The 15219-nt window shown below is 41.8% G+C and overlaps 1 protein-coding gene across 2 annotated transcripts in view; it reads left to right on the top strand.

The window, feature by feature from the left end:
* Nucleotides 1–15219, top strand: part of IMPDH1 (inosine monophosphate dehydrogenase 1) — a 233617-nt gene that overhangs the window by 30522 nt on the left and 187876 nt on the right. The window lies entirely within an intron of this gene.

The following is a 15219-nucleotide window of genomic DNA, read 5'->3' as shown; positions in this document are numbered from 1 at the left end:
GCTTTTTTTAGTTTTGGCCACCAGTTATTTACACAAAAATTGTTGTTCCAAGAATTTTTTAAAATTTTTACCATATGGAAGGACAGCCCCATTGGTTTCTCACTTTTTATTTCCTCCCCTCAAACAAGCTATCATTCTGTCTGCATGTTTTATTTGCTATTAATATAACATGCTGACAGAATAAAAGTTTTGCAATCAGTTTCCAATAAGCTAAATAAGTGAATGCCAGTAAGTTTTCAGTGAAGATGGTATTTAAAGCATACGTGTTGTGGCCACAATGTCAGCTATGATTTTTTAGATGATGGACTGTAAGATTTGTTATTTCCATCATTGTTGTTTTATTACTAAGTGTAAAGTTAAGCAACTTTCTAATAAGTTTTTATCAAACAGTTTGTACCATTTTACTGCTGCATATTCGCTCCAAGTCTATTAACCAGTCCTGTGTTTGCAAACCTGATACAAATCTATCAAAGTTCCTGCTATTGCTTACTTTTCTCTAGTTTCATCTGCCTTTATGTCAGTCATAGCAGACAAGAGAAGGGAGGGGTATGTGCATTAATCTCAAGAGAGGAGACAGGGAAAAAGCATCCACAGTCTCAGAGAGGGCAGAGAAAACGGGCTACAGATAAGGAGAAACGCACATGAAGAAGAAATACAGTGGGGCAAAAAAGTATTTAGTCAGTCAGCAATAGTGCAAGTTCCACCACTTAAAAAGATGAGAGGCATCTGTAATTTACATCATAGGTAGACCTCAACTATGGGAGACAAACTGAGAAAAAAAAATCCAGAAAATCACATTGTGTGTTTTTTTATCATTTTATTTGCATATTATGGTGGAAAATAAGTATTTGGTCAGAAACAAAATTTCATCTCAATACTTTGTAAAATATCCTTTGTTGGCAATGACAGAGGTCAAACATTTTCTGTAAGTCTTCACAAGGTTGCCACACACACTGTTGTTGGTATGTTGGCCCATTCCTCCATGCAGATCTCCTCTAGAGCAGTGATGTTTTTGACTTTTCGCTTGGCAACACGGACTTTCAACTCCCTCCAAAGGTTTTCTATAGGGTTGAGATCTGGAGACTGGCTAGGCCACTCCAGGACCTTGAAATGCTTCTTACGAAGCCACTCCTTCGTTGCCCTGGCGGTGTGCTTTGGATCATTGTCATGTTGAAAGACCCAGCCACGTTTCATCTTCAATGCCCTTGCTGATGGAAGGAGGTTTGCACTCAAAATCTCACGATACATGGCCCCATTCATTCTATCATGTACCCGGATCAGTCGTCCTGGCCCCTTTGCAGAGAAACAGCCCCAAAGCATGATGTTTCCACCACCATGCTTTACAGTAGGTATGGTGTTTGATGGATGCAACTCAGTATTCTTTTTCCTCCAAACACGACAAGTTGTGTTTCTACCAAACAGTTCCAGTTTGGTTTCATCAGACCATAGGACATTCTCCCAAAACTCCTCTGGATCATCCAAATGCTCTCTAGCAAACTTCAGACGGGCCCGGACATGTACTGGCTTAAGCAGTGGGACACGTCTGGCACTGCAGGATCTGAGTCCATGGTGGCGTAGTGTGTTACTTATGGTAGGCATTGTTACATTGGTCCCAGCTCTCTGCAGTTCATTCACTAGGTCCCCCCGCGTGGTTCTGGGATTTTTGCTCACCGTTCTTGTGATCATTCTGACCCCACGGGGTGGGATTTTGCGTGGAGCCCCAGATCGAGGGAGATTATCAGTGGTCTTGAATGTCTTCCATTTTCTAATTATTGCTCCCACTGTTGATTTCTTCACTCCAAGCTGGTTGGTTTTTGCAGATTCAGTCTTCCCAGCCTGGTGCAGGGCTACAATTTTGTTTCTGGTGTCCTTTGACAGCTCTTTGGTCTTCACCATAGTGGAGTTTGGAGTCAGACTGTTTGAGGTGTGCACAGGTGTCTTTTTATACTGATAACAAGTTTAAACAGGTGCCATTACTACAGGTAATGAGTGGAGGAAAGAGGAGACTCTTAAAGAAGAAGTTACAGGTCTGTGAGAGCCAGAAATCTTGATTGTTTGTTTCTGACCAAATACTTATTTTCCACCATAATATGCAAATAAAATGATAAAAAACAGACAATGTGATTTTCTGGATTTTTTTTTTTCTCAGTTTGTCTCCCATAGTTGAGGTCTACCTATGATGTAAATTACAGACGCCTCTCATCTTTTTAAGTGGTGGAACTTGCACTATTGCTGACTGACTAAATACTTTTTTGCCCCACTGTATGTACAGGTTAGAAGCTGTGCAGATGTGAGTTAATAAAGACAATCGTTCCCTGTATACAAACTTTACTCACATTTCAAAGCAAGTCCCTGGTGGCTTTTCCCTACCCTACTCTCGTTGACTAACAATTATTTCCTTTTGTGTATGTAATGCAAGACAAATGTCAGTCCATGTGACTGGGGTAGAGAGAAATCATCAAGAGATATGACTTATGCTAATCATCTGAGACATATGCATAGTCCTTTCCCACTGCAGCATTTCAGAGTGAAATACGCGCTGAAATAATGTAGACAGTGTATAATTCATGATGCTTGTGGTTCAGGCAGAATGAAGTTACGGTAAGGTTCCATTAAAAAAAAATCACCCTTTAGTTCTATCAAAATACCAAAAACTATGCTTTCAAGTTACTTTTCAGAATAAGGTGTCCTGTGTATGTACTCGCCTGAAGTCTCCTCTGGGAGTCAGGGGAGGAAAGGACCTGCAGTGATCTCTCCTACATACAGTACAGCACAGAGAGGGAAATGCCTGCTCTTTGTTCACCTTTTAGCTCACAGTGACAAGCTGCAGTAACATTGAGAACAATATACAGCAGAGCTGAGCTGTCTTGATCAAGCTATGATGTGAGGTAAAGCATTTGTCGCACAGCTCTGCATGATGCTTTTTCTCTCTCCCCGTTCCCTTCCCTGCTCCTCACTCCTCCTTTCCCTCCCCTTTCCATAGAGGATAATGGGCTCACCTCTGTCTGTACTCCTCTGGGCATGATGGGCTTGAGCTGCTTTTTCACAGTGAATGATAAGTTCAGGAGGCAGGGGAAGAAGTTTCTGATAAGTAATACTAATATATTTACATAGCGTCAACACATTCCGCAGCACTTTATAATTAAGAGGGGACATGTACAGACAATAAAGACAACAACAAGTACGATACGATACGATACGATACACTTTATTGATCCCGTGGGAAATTATGGTATCACAGCAGCACAACTTACATCATAAGAATCATAAAATGAATTACTTAATTGACATGACAGTTTGTTGACAGAAGAACATTATACATTAGAATAGGACATACACAGCGGGTGAACTGAAAAGTAGAAGAAATAAAGTAGACATTCACCTTTATGATTTAACCCTAATGTTATTGTTGTACATTCCCATAGCAGTTGGCACAAACGATTTCCTAAATTTTTCCTTCTTACACCTCAGAAGTATTAGCCGGTTACTGAAGGTGCTCTTCTGTCTCATGAATAGCACATATAATGGATGTGCATTATTGTTCATGATTGTCATACACTTTTTCAGAGTTCTTCTCTCCACTACCTCCTCAAGAGAGTCCAGATTGCAGCCCACAGCAGAGCTTGCCTTTTTGATAATCTTATTCAGCTTATTAGCATCAGAGGCCCGCACACTACTACCCCAGCATATGATTGCAAAAAAGATGACACTTGCCACTACAGACTGGTAGAACATTTCTAACATTTTGCTGCACACATTAAAAGACCTCAGTTTCCTTAGGAAATACAATCTGCTCATCCCCTTCTTGAAGACAGTCTCTGAGTGGCATCTCCAGTCCAGTTTGCTATCCAAATGGACCCCCAAATATTTATAACTCTCCACCTGCTCTACCTCCTGACCAGCAATAGTGATCGGTAAGCATTCCAACTTAATCCTGCTATAGTTGGCCACCAACTCCTTGGTTTTCTTAACATTTAGTTGTAGATAGTTACCATTGCACCAATCCACGAAATTCAACACCACCCTTCTGTATTCCTCATCCCCCTGATCTCCCCTAATACATCCCACAACCACGGAGTCATCCGAAAATTTTTGAAGGTGGCAAAGATCAGATTTATACTGAAAGTCCGATGTATACAGTGTGAAAACAAAGGGCGCATGCACCGTTCCCTGGGGGGCACCTACACTGCTCAATAATCTGCTTGACACAACTGCTCCCATCTGTACAAACTGTGGCCGATCTGATAGGTAGTCAATTATCCAATTTCTCATCCCCACCTCCACCTTCATATCAGTCATCTTTTTGTGTAGTAAAGGTGGCTGCAGGGAATTAAATGCACTCGAGAAATCAAAGAACATCGCTCGCACCATGGTTCCGTCAGTCTCCAGAAATGAATGTACACTATGTAACAGAGAAAGAATAGCATCATCCACCCCCAATCTATGTTGGTAAGCAAACTGAAGGGGATCGATAAAAGCATTGACCCTTGGTCTTAAGTGAGCAAGCACTAATCTTTCCAAGGCCTTCATAGCGTGAGATGTTAAGGCTACAGGACGATAGTCATTTAGGGTTGCAGGAGAAGAAGTCTTGGGTACCGGCACCAGACAGGAAGTTTTCCATAACACAGGTACCCTCTGTGTTTGTAGACTTCCATTAAATAGGAGTGTAAAGACAGTACATAGCTGGTCTGCACAAACTTTAAGGACACGTGAGCTGAGTCCATCAGGTCCAGCAGCTTTACCAATGTTAAGTGACTTAAACTGCCTCCTCACATCATTTTCGGATACTCTAAAATTAGTCTGCTCCTCCTGCAATATCGATGTTCAACAGTTACCGAAGGAATGAAGGCCCTGCTCACAAGCTTATACAAGGAAATAAGAGGGACACAATAGGCAAAAAGTGCTTGTCATGTATGGTCCAGCCATCGTTATAATAAACTAGATGGTGGCCCAATTCTAACGTATCGGGTATTCTAGAATATGTAGGTAGTATATAGCACAGGCTACGTACTATATTGCACAGTGACGTAGTATATAACACAACCGACGTAGTATATAAAATAGCTACGTAGTATATAACAGAGCTATGTAGTATGTAACACAGCGTACGTAGTATATAGCAGAGCTACGTAGTGTATAACACAGCCATGTAGTATATAACATAGCCACATAGTGTATTGCACAGCTACGTAGTGTATTGCACAGGCAGGTAGTATATTGGTCAGCCACGTAGTATATAGCAGAGCCACGTAGTATATAACATAGCCACGTAGTATATTGTAGAGCCACGTAGTATATTGCACAGGCACGTAGTATATTGCACTGCCACGTAGTATATAACACAGTCACGTAGTGTATTGCACAGCTATGTAGTGTATTGCACAGCTATATAGTATATTGGTCAGCGACGTAGTATATAGCAGAGCCATGTAGTATATAACATAGCCACGTAGTATATTGTAGAGGCACGTAGTATATTGCATAGCTACGTAGTATATTGCACAGCCACGTAGTATATAACAGAGCCACGTAGTATATTGCACAGTCAACGTAGTATATAACAGAACCAACACAGCCACATAGTATATTGCACAGCTACGTAGTATATAACACAGAGCACGTAGTATATTGCACAGCCACGTAGTATATTGGACAGTCCCGTTGTATATTGCACAGTCACGTTGTATATTGCCCAGCTACATAGTATATAGCACAGAGATGTAGTATATAACAGAGCCCACGCAGTATGTAACAGAGCCCATGTAGTATATAGCAATGTGGGCACTATATGCGTGGTTAAAAAAGACTTAAAATAAAAAATAAACATATACTCACCTTCCGAAGGCCCCTTGAAGTCCTGGCGCCTGTGTGCGGTGCACGCGGCAGCTTCCGGTCCCAGGGTTGGTATGAGCACAGGACCTGTGATGACGTCGCGGTCACATGACAGTGACGTCATGGCAGGTCCTTCTCGCATAGCATCCTTGGCACCGGAACCTGCCGCTTGCACTGACGAGGACAGCGTGTGACGTCGGAAGGTGAGAATAACCTTTTTTATTATTATTATTATTTGTAACATTAGATATTTTTACTATTGATGCAGCATTCGCAGCATCAATAGTAAAAAGTTGGTCACACAGGGTTAATAGCTGCGTTAATGGAGTGCGTTACACCGTGGCATAACGCGGTCCGTTAACGCTGCCATTAACCCTGTGTGAGGGCTGACTGGAGGGGATTATGGAGCGGGCACTGACTGCGGGGAGGAAGGAGCTTCCATTTTGCCGCCGGACTGTGCCCGTCGCTGATTGGTCGTGGCTGTTTTGCCGCCACCAATCAGCGACTTGGGATTTCCGTTACAGACAGACAGAAAGACAGACAGACAGAAAGACGGAAGTGACCCTTAGACAATTATATAGTAGATAGGGGATTTCAAATAAGCTGTATGTTCCGATCATCAGCCACTATCTAAGTACAGTTACCAAGTGCTATTGGGTGCATGGAGGATGCAGAGATAGCATAGAAAGGAGCAGATTCTGTGAAAATTTTAGAAAGAGGGAACATGGGAGAGTTGGGGTAAATTGAGGTGATAGACCTGTCTAAAAATATGTGTTTTTAAACCACGCTTAAAAACATGAAGATCAGGTATTAGATCGTCCAGAGTAGTGCATTCCAGAAAACTGGCGCAGCATGAGAGAAGTCTTGGAGACAGAATTGGGAGGTTCAGATTATGGAGGATGTTAGTCTTAGATCAGTTGCAAAGCAGAGAGCATGTGTAGGCAAATATGTAGGATATAGATATAGGGTGGTGCAGAACTGTGGAGGGCAATGTGGGTGAGAGAGATAAGATTGTATTCTGTTGCAAATGGGAAGCCAGTGCAATGAGTGGCACAATAAGTAGGGAAGTAAGCTGACTTCTATGGTAAGATAAATCACAAAGTTTCTTATAATCACCTGTACTAATTATTTATGCAAAGTTTGTTGTAAGTTCAGTTCCTTTTTATTTTTTTCTGTTTTTATTTATTGCTTATAGTTAGGTCCAGATATATTTGGTCAGTGGTGCAAGTTTTGGCATTTTAGCTGTTTACCCAACATATTCAAGATACAGTTATATAATCAATATGGGCTTAAATTGCAGACTCTTAGCTTCAACTTAAGGGTATTCACATCCTAATTAGAGTAAGGATTTAGAAATTACAGCTCTTTAATATGTAGCTGCCTCTTTTTCAAGGAACCAAAAGTAATTGAACAGATATTTCAAAAGTCTTTATTCAGCTGCATGGGCTATTCCCTACTTAATCCATTATCAGTTAAGCAGGTAAAAGGTCTGGAGTTGATTCCAGGTATTGCATTTGCATTTGGAAGTTGTTGCAGTGAACCCACAACGTGAATTCAAAGGAGCTCAGCTTACATAACAAAGGCTCCCGTCCAGAGCCAAAAACCAGTTACGAGTTATCATTTTGTGGAATCTAATAAACATAAAATAATCACCAAACATTGCACCTCATTAAACCTTATTGGGCAGAGCTCCGCCATCTAATCTTTTGTGTATCTAAAAGAGAACATACATTAACTACCCCACCTGCAAATGTATATGAAATGTGTTGAACAGAGTTAGGTGCCAACATCCCCACAATATATTGAAAGAGAAGGAAATATTTTGTGACTGGAACCAAGAAAAAAACGTAACACTTTACAAAAATATTCTGTACGTCAAGTGCATTGTTGGTGGAACATTGGCCTAAAAATCAAAATCCAATTTGAAAAATGCCTTGGACTTGTGTGACTATAACATTAGCACTTTCTCAGCATGTGTTTGTGTTCTAAAATATTAGATTTCATTGTCCCCATTAATTTACAATTTATGAATATGCAGATCTGTCCTGATTGCACTGCTTTTTGCTCAACAGCAGTATCCCATGTGTCATAACTGCATTAAAAATAAATTTGTATGTGATTAACTCTTCTGATTCTTGATTAGTGCTTTTTTTGGGGAAGCTTGTAACAGTATGTACCGTATGTTTACTACAATGTGTATGTTTACTAACTAGAGGTTGTATGAAACTAAATTTTAAATACCGATAGTTGCATAGACATTTTTCAAGACTTAAAGTGTTATAAATCATAATGTGGTCTCAGATTTCTGTACATTAATTGTTTGCCAGTTCCACCTATTTTTAAATCTACGCTGATTTGACTTATTGAACAAATTTTGCACCAGTTTTTTTGCATCATGCAGAACTTTTTCTTTTGTCCTAAAAAACTGACATGTAACAGAGATCAGACGGCCCTCATAAAAATAAATACTGGCTATGGCATCAGATATGCAATGGATTCATTAATTTCATGTGACTATTTCTAAAAATGGAGCAAACAAAAGCATATCAAAAGAAAAGTGTGAGCATAGCATTATGAAAGTACAAGTATATGAATATTTTCTTTTCAATACATATTATATTCAGTACGTAAAATAGGGGGCAGATCACCGACCTGTCACAAGCCATACAGCTGAATATGTAAGCAGAGCACCACATAAAGTCCCCCTCCAGGGCTGCCCCGGATCACGAGTATCTCATTAATCTTGAAAACTACAAATAAAGATTAAACAACAACCACAGGACGGATTTCATTAACCATGTTATCGTTTTAATCAGTATAACGGCGCTGACCTGACACTGTGTGTAGGTTACTGTGCACAATTCTGCTGACAGATTCCCTTTAAGGTTAGGCTTCTTTCACACTTCAGTTGTTTGGCGTCAGTCAGCTCCGACATTGTGACGGATCCGTCAAAATTGTTGAGAAAACGGTTCTAATGGATCCGTTTTTGTGACGGATCAGTTACACTGTTCCGTCAAAAAAACGGATCCGTTAGAACCATTACTACTGTTTTTCCATCCGTTGAAACAGTTTTTTGACGGATCCGTTTTATAAAAAGGGAGGATCTCAATGTGATTGGCTACTGGAAACTACTGGAAAACTATATATACTGTGTATTTACACCACAGCTTTGAAAGGTTGTAGAGAAAGTGGCAAAGATGGAAGGGGTGCTGGTGAATATTGTGAAGATATGTGCGGATTTCACTTTTGAGCCTAAACGGTTGGCAGTCATCGTTCGAGACAAGGAGGAAGAAAGACTGCGCATCCTGCGGCAGCGGCGGAAGAGAAGGCTGTGGATTCATCCTATCACAGCCCAACGCATGACCCGTGGTGTTTATTCCACACTTTACATTGAATTGAGGGAAAATCCTCAAAAATTCTTCAGCTATGTGAGAATGAAAGCGGAAAATTTCGAAATTTTGTTGGGCCATGTGGAGGAATCTATACGGAGACGAGACACCCAGATGCGCTTCTCCATATCACCAGCGGAGCATCTCATGGTGACTATTCGGTAAGTTATTTTTTTTTTTATGATTCTCATTCATCAGACTTATAACTATAATGTTGTTTTTTGAAGTTTTTATTAATTATTGTCTTTTCCTTTTGTTAACAGATTCCTTGCAACTGGAGAGTCGTTTTCATCCCTACATTTCCAGTTCAGGCTTGGGATATCCACAATCTCAGGGATCATCAGAGAGACCTGCCGGGCATTGTGGGAGTGCTTACAAGCGGAATACATTCCAGAGCCATCACAGTAGAGGTGGCTGGAGATTGCCCACAACTTTGAACAAATATGCCAGTTCCCAAATTGTGTCGGAGCAGTCGATGGGAAGCAGATAAGGATTGTAAAACCTTCTGGCTCTGAATCAGAATTTTACAACTACAAAAAGTACTTCTCAATTGTATTGATGGCCATAGCCGACGCACACTGCAAGTTTATCGCTGTGGATATCGGTGCGTATGGACGCGCAAATGACTCCCAGATGTTTAAAACTTCACCAATGGGGCGTCATTTGTATGGAGAGACATTTGACTTTACACCGCCTAGACCTCTCCCTGGAACCACCGGTCCACCATTACCATTTGTGTGGGTTGGAGATGATGCCTTCCAGCTTTCACCACACTTGCTTAAACCCTATGGAAGTAGTGGACCCAGAGGAAGAAAATTTTTAATTATCGCCTAACCAGAGCACGAAGAGTTGTGGAATGTGACTTTGGCATCTTAACTGCTAAATGGAGAATCCAACTAACTGCAATTAAACTGCAGACTGAAACTGTTGATGATGTGGTGAAGGCTTGCGTGGTACTTCACAATTTTGTTTTATCCAAAGACCATGTTTCCCTGGAGGATAATGTGTCAGAAACCACCTTGCGGGATTACCAAAACACAAGTTTTCGCAGTCCAGTAGCAGTCTCCAGAATGCGGGACAATTTTGCAGACTACTTCATGTCTCCTCAAGGATCAGTTGACTGGCAGTACGAAATGGTGTAAAAATAATTTTTTTGCACACTTGTGAATATACCATGTTTTTTGTTTTGTTACAAAACCTTTGGACTTTAACCTCACAGTATTGTATGTTTTGAACCGGTACCCCTTTACACATTTTCTACTGTTACTTTTACCATAACCTTGGTGGTTTTAATACAGTTTAAAAAAAAAAAAGGAAAGACAATAAAATTGTTTTTGAACCAAAAAAAGTTTTATTTATTTACAAGTTCTCATAATTTGGGGTGGAGATAGTAGTGGAGGGGCTGACAGGGCGGACCACGTCGATAGTGGGGGACAGGACATCACAGGGAAGAACAGAAGTGGAATGGGTGGTGAAAACATGAGGTTGGGCAGGGAGTTGAGGTACAGAAGTGGTCTGTGGGAGGTATGGTGAAGGTGTTGGTGGGATTGGGAACGGTGAAGTTAAAGGGGAAGAATGGAAAGGGGAAGGTAGGTACTGGGAAATACTGAGGGGTGAAGGAAGGAATGGCGAAGGAGTAGAAGTAGGATGGATGGGAGGAGGATGGACGGGAGGAGGATGGACGGGAGGAGGATGGACGGGAGGAAGGATAGACGGTGGCTTGAGAGGGGAAAGGTGTTGAAACATGAAGGGTAGGTGGAGGGGCTTGGGACATCGCCTGCGCTAAAGCAGTGTGGCAGCCTTGCATCACATGCATCTGCAGGTCAGGAGTTAGATTTTCCATGTGCCTGAGGACCGACTGAAAAAAACAGTGTCTTGGTGACTGGTTTGCATCTGAATGCATCCTATCCAGTCGACTGCTGAGTTCAAGTATGCTTTTATTAAGCATATTGTACCCAGCAGATGTTTGCTCACCCAAAAGCTTGATGGCATTCTGGAAGGCTGCATTCAGATGCAAAAACTCAGGTGCATAGCTCCTTTCCTGACCTCTCTGGCGCTGCCGTCCTGACCCCAAAGGTGGTCTAGATGTTGCGGCAGTGTCAGAGGGGTGGGGTAAAGGGAACTCTTACTCATCACCTGCAGCTTCAAGTGACGAAGTCCGCCCTGCTGCTCCAGCGCTGGTGGATGGGGCCGAGGGATCACACAAAAGGGAAGGTACAGATACAGAGGGGTCGACGTGGACCCCGGTGGCGGACTCCTGAGAGATCGCTCCAGAGGGGTGCAACTCTGATGCAGGCTCCCGAGTGCTGCAGACAGTGCTGTTAAAGAAGAAAAAAAAATTAGTATTTTGATATTACAATTGCCCTTGCTGCCAAAAAAATATGAAGGTTACACATTTTAACAGTTTGACTGAAAACATGTGTTGAATATTTACCTTCTGCTCAGCAGCGTCGACCGGAGGAACGACAGGGCTCTGGCATATTTATATCTGCTCCTGCGTCCTCTAGATCCACTCAGGGCCTGCATCTCCTTGTTAAACTCCCTCTTGAAGCGATCCCTGAGTGACCGCCACCGCACGATAACCCTGTTACCTGGAAAGATAAAGCAAAAATTGGTTACTATACAACACAATAAATCATGCTAACACAAGTTAATGAAGTGTGAATACTTACGCGCTAGATCCTGGGCCCCAGCGTCGAGTTCCTCCCAGTTATCCAGAACAGCACTGCACACTTCCTTCTATAGCCGCCGGGTGACGAACTGGTCAGCATGGCGGCGGTCCGCCATGTTCCACAGCGGCTCCCGACTTTGGACCGCTTGAATGAGGGTGTCCACATCAATGCCCTCCTCTTCCTCAGCCTGTTCGGGAGCACGCTGTGAAGCCTTAACAAAAAAAAAGAATAAAAAGGGAAAGATTATACCACATGAATTTTACAGTTTACTAAACACCAAACTAAAAAGGAACTTACTCTTCGGTGACCGCCGCGATTAGCATTCCGACGACTATGGGAGGTGCTTTGAGGAACTCTACGTCGAGCCCCGGATTGTGAAGACTAATAAAAAAAATAAATAAATAAATAAATTATGTGCTTGGATGGAGGCATATGTACTGTGTGTGTGCTGTGCTGAATGTTTGTGTTGGGTGTAGTGTGTTTTATGTGAGGATCGGTCTCTGCAAAAACTTACACTATGCGCTCCCGCTCCTCTCATTTCTCCACCCTGCCCGTCTCCTTCTGGAAGCCCCTCTGCTTCATCTTCCTCTGAAAACAGAATAAATACATATAGGGTTCAAAAACATGTTACCAGAGATGTACCCCAAAAAATTTATGAAGAAGAAAAAAATCACCTGAGGTGGCTGACAATGTGAGGGGGGGCTCTCAGAAGAAGACATTATGGTCCTGCGTCTGTCTTGGGTCCTTGCTGCGTTTCTCTTGGGTCCCGCTTTTCTTGGGTCCCTAAGAATCTGCAAGTATAAAGAGAGTTCTAAGCTACTATACAAAAGGATAGATAAAGCTTTCGGGACTTTATACTTACATCTGTTTTCCAAACTCTTGGGTCCTTGCTGCGTCTGTCTTGGGTCCCGTTTTTCTTGGGTCCCTAAGAATCTGCAAGTATAAAGAGAGTTCTAAGCTACTATACAAAAGGATAGATAAAGCTTTCGGGACTTTATACTTACATCTGTTTTCCAAACTCTTGGGTCCTTGCTGCGTCTGTCTTGGGTCCTTGCTGCGTTTCTCTTGGGTCCCGTTTTTCTTGGGTCCCTAAGAATCTGCAAGTATAAAGAGAGTTCTAAGCTACTATACAAAAGGATAGATAAAGCTTTCGGGACTTTATACTTACATCTGTTTGCAAAACTTGGGGGGGCCTGGCTGCGTCTCTCTTGGGATCTTGCTGCATTTCTCTTGGGTTCCTTGCTTGGTCCCAAGAATCTTCCAATTTAAACACAGTTTTAATTAGAATGATTATGTATTGGTATGCCAACATACATTTTGATTCCCCACAAAAAATTATTACACAAAAAAAAATAAAAAATTGTGTTAACTGTTCCCTTCAAACTTGATATGCTTGATGCACAAGCTGCAAAACAGTTCACCTCCTGTTTCACCCCAAAATTCCTTGAAAGCAACACCAAAACTACTTGATATGCGCCATGCGCATTTTGCTAAACCTACCCCACCCCTCCTCCAGACACAGTTTCAACCTTATAAAAAATTTCCCTCATTCAAAGTTAAAATACCAATACCCAAAAATGATAATTATGGTTACCCTACAGTTACTATTTTCTAAAACCAGATAACATTTTCTAGACCAAAGGTTTGCATTCTGCATTTGTATATAGAACCTCAAACACCTTTATTGAATGTAGACCCAGTTTTAAATTTATCTTGAAATCATACTACGGACAGTTTTGTGGAATTTTTATTACAATTTTTTTTTTTTTCTTTTTTTTTTTGTTGGAAAGTAGGAGCTACACTGCTCTTTATTTTAAATACCAGTACAGTATGTTAATGTATGAAAAATAACAAAAATGCAGGACACACATCACACGGCATTTATACACACACCACACACATGTCACAGCACAGCCATTCAAAATACCAGCACAGTATGAACAATAAAAACATGCAAGGCGGGCACACACACACACACACACACACACACACTGGCAGAACTCATGCTGGATGGCAGTACTCACATGGCAGTCTCTGGCAGGGTCTTGCTGGCTGCTAGCAGGGTCTGTCTTGCTGGCAGGGTCTGTCTCTCTTGTTGGCAGGGTCTGTCTCTCTTGCTGGCAGGGTCTGTCTCTCTTGCTGGCAGGGTCTGTCTCTCCTGCTGGCAGGGTCTGTCTCTCCTGCTGGCAGGGTCTGTGTTCTCTCTTGATGGCACATTGAGGAATGAGGCCCACCTGTCCTGTTAATATAGTTTTGGGGTTGTCTGGGCAAAGTATCTACTTTTTGGAGCATGCTCAATTTAAAAAAAAGGGATTGAGGCGACGGATCCGCCAAATGACGGTTCGCGACGGATCCGTCGCCCATAGACACCCATTGTATGAAATGGCGGTCGCGACAGATCCGTCGCGAACCGTCAATTAGGCGCAGACAAAAAACGTTACAATGTCCGTCAATGTCTAGACAACATCCGCCAAATTTCGACGGCGGATGGAACGGACGACCATCCGCCACAATCCGTCGCTAATGCAAGTCTATGGGAAAATAGCAGATCCGCCAAAAAAAAATGGCGGATCCGCTATTTGAGGAAAATGGCGGTTTCAGACTGACGCCAAAAGACTGAAGTGTGAAAGAGGCCTTAGACTTCAGAAAGACAGATATTAATGGACTCAGAAGGAGGGTAGACAAGGTCCAATGGCTGGATGTTCTAAAGGACAAAAATGTCCAAGAAGGATAGGAGATTTTGCTAAATCAAATTCTTACTGCACTCTCAGTAACAATCCCGAAAACAAGAAAGAATTGCAAGTATTTAAAGAGACCAGGATGGATTAACATAGAATTAAATACTTGCTATATAGGAAAAAAGAAATGTATATCAAATGGAAAGAAGGGGGCATATCTAAAGAAAAATATAATGCTGTCTGCAGGAAATGCAGGGTGTTAGAAGAGCGAAAACCAATAATGAAGTGAGGCTTGCTAGAGAGGCCAAAAGCAATAAAAACGGATTTTGGGGGTATGTAAAAAAAAAAAAAAAAAAAAGGTCAAAGATGCTATAGCAGGGGTGGGCAATTAATTTTCCCAAGGGGCCACATGAGAGACCGTGACTGTTGTGGAGGGCCGAACAAATAGGCTGCAATGAATTAAGCACAATAATAATATCAACATATAATTATTAATATAATAATTATAATTAATATTAATTATCACTCAATATTGAGCAGAATTAAGTATGCCGACATTACTCTATATAACGTTTGAACCCGAATACAGCTTCTTCTATATCGTATGAGGCCCACACAGCCTCCCCATGTCCAACATATGAGGACCAC

This window comes from Ranitomeya variabilis, chromosome 5 (genome assembly GCF_051348905.1).
Source record: "Ranitomeya variabilis isolate aRanVar5 chromosome 5, aRanVar5.hap1, whole genome shotgun sequence".
NCBI lineage: Eukaryota > Metazoa > Chordata > Amphibia > Anura > Dendrobatidae > Ranitomeya > Ranitomeya variabilis.
This window is presented reverse-complemented; position numbering and strand designations above follow the sequence as displayed.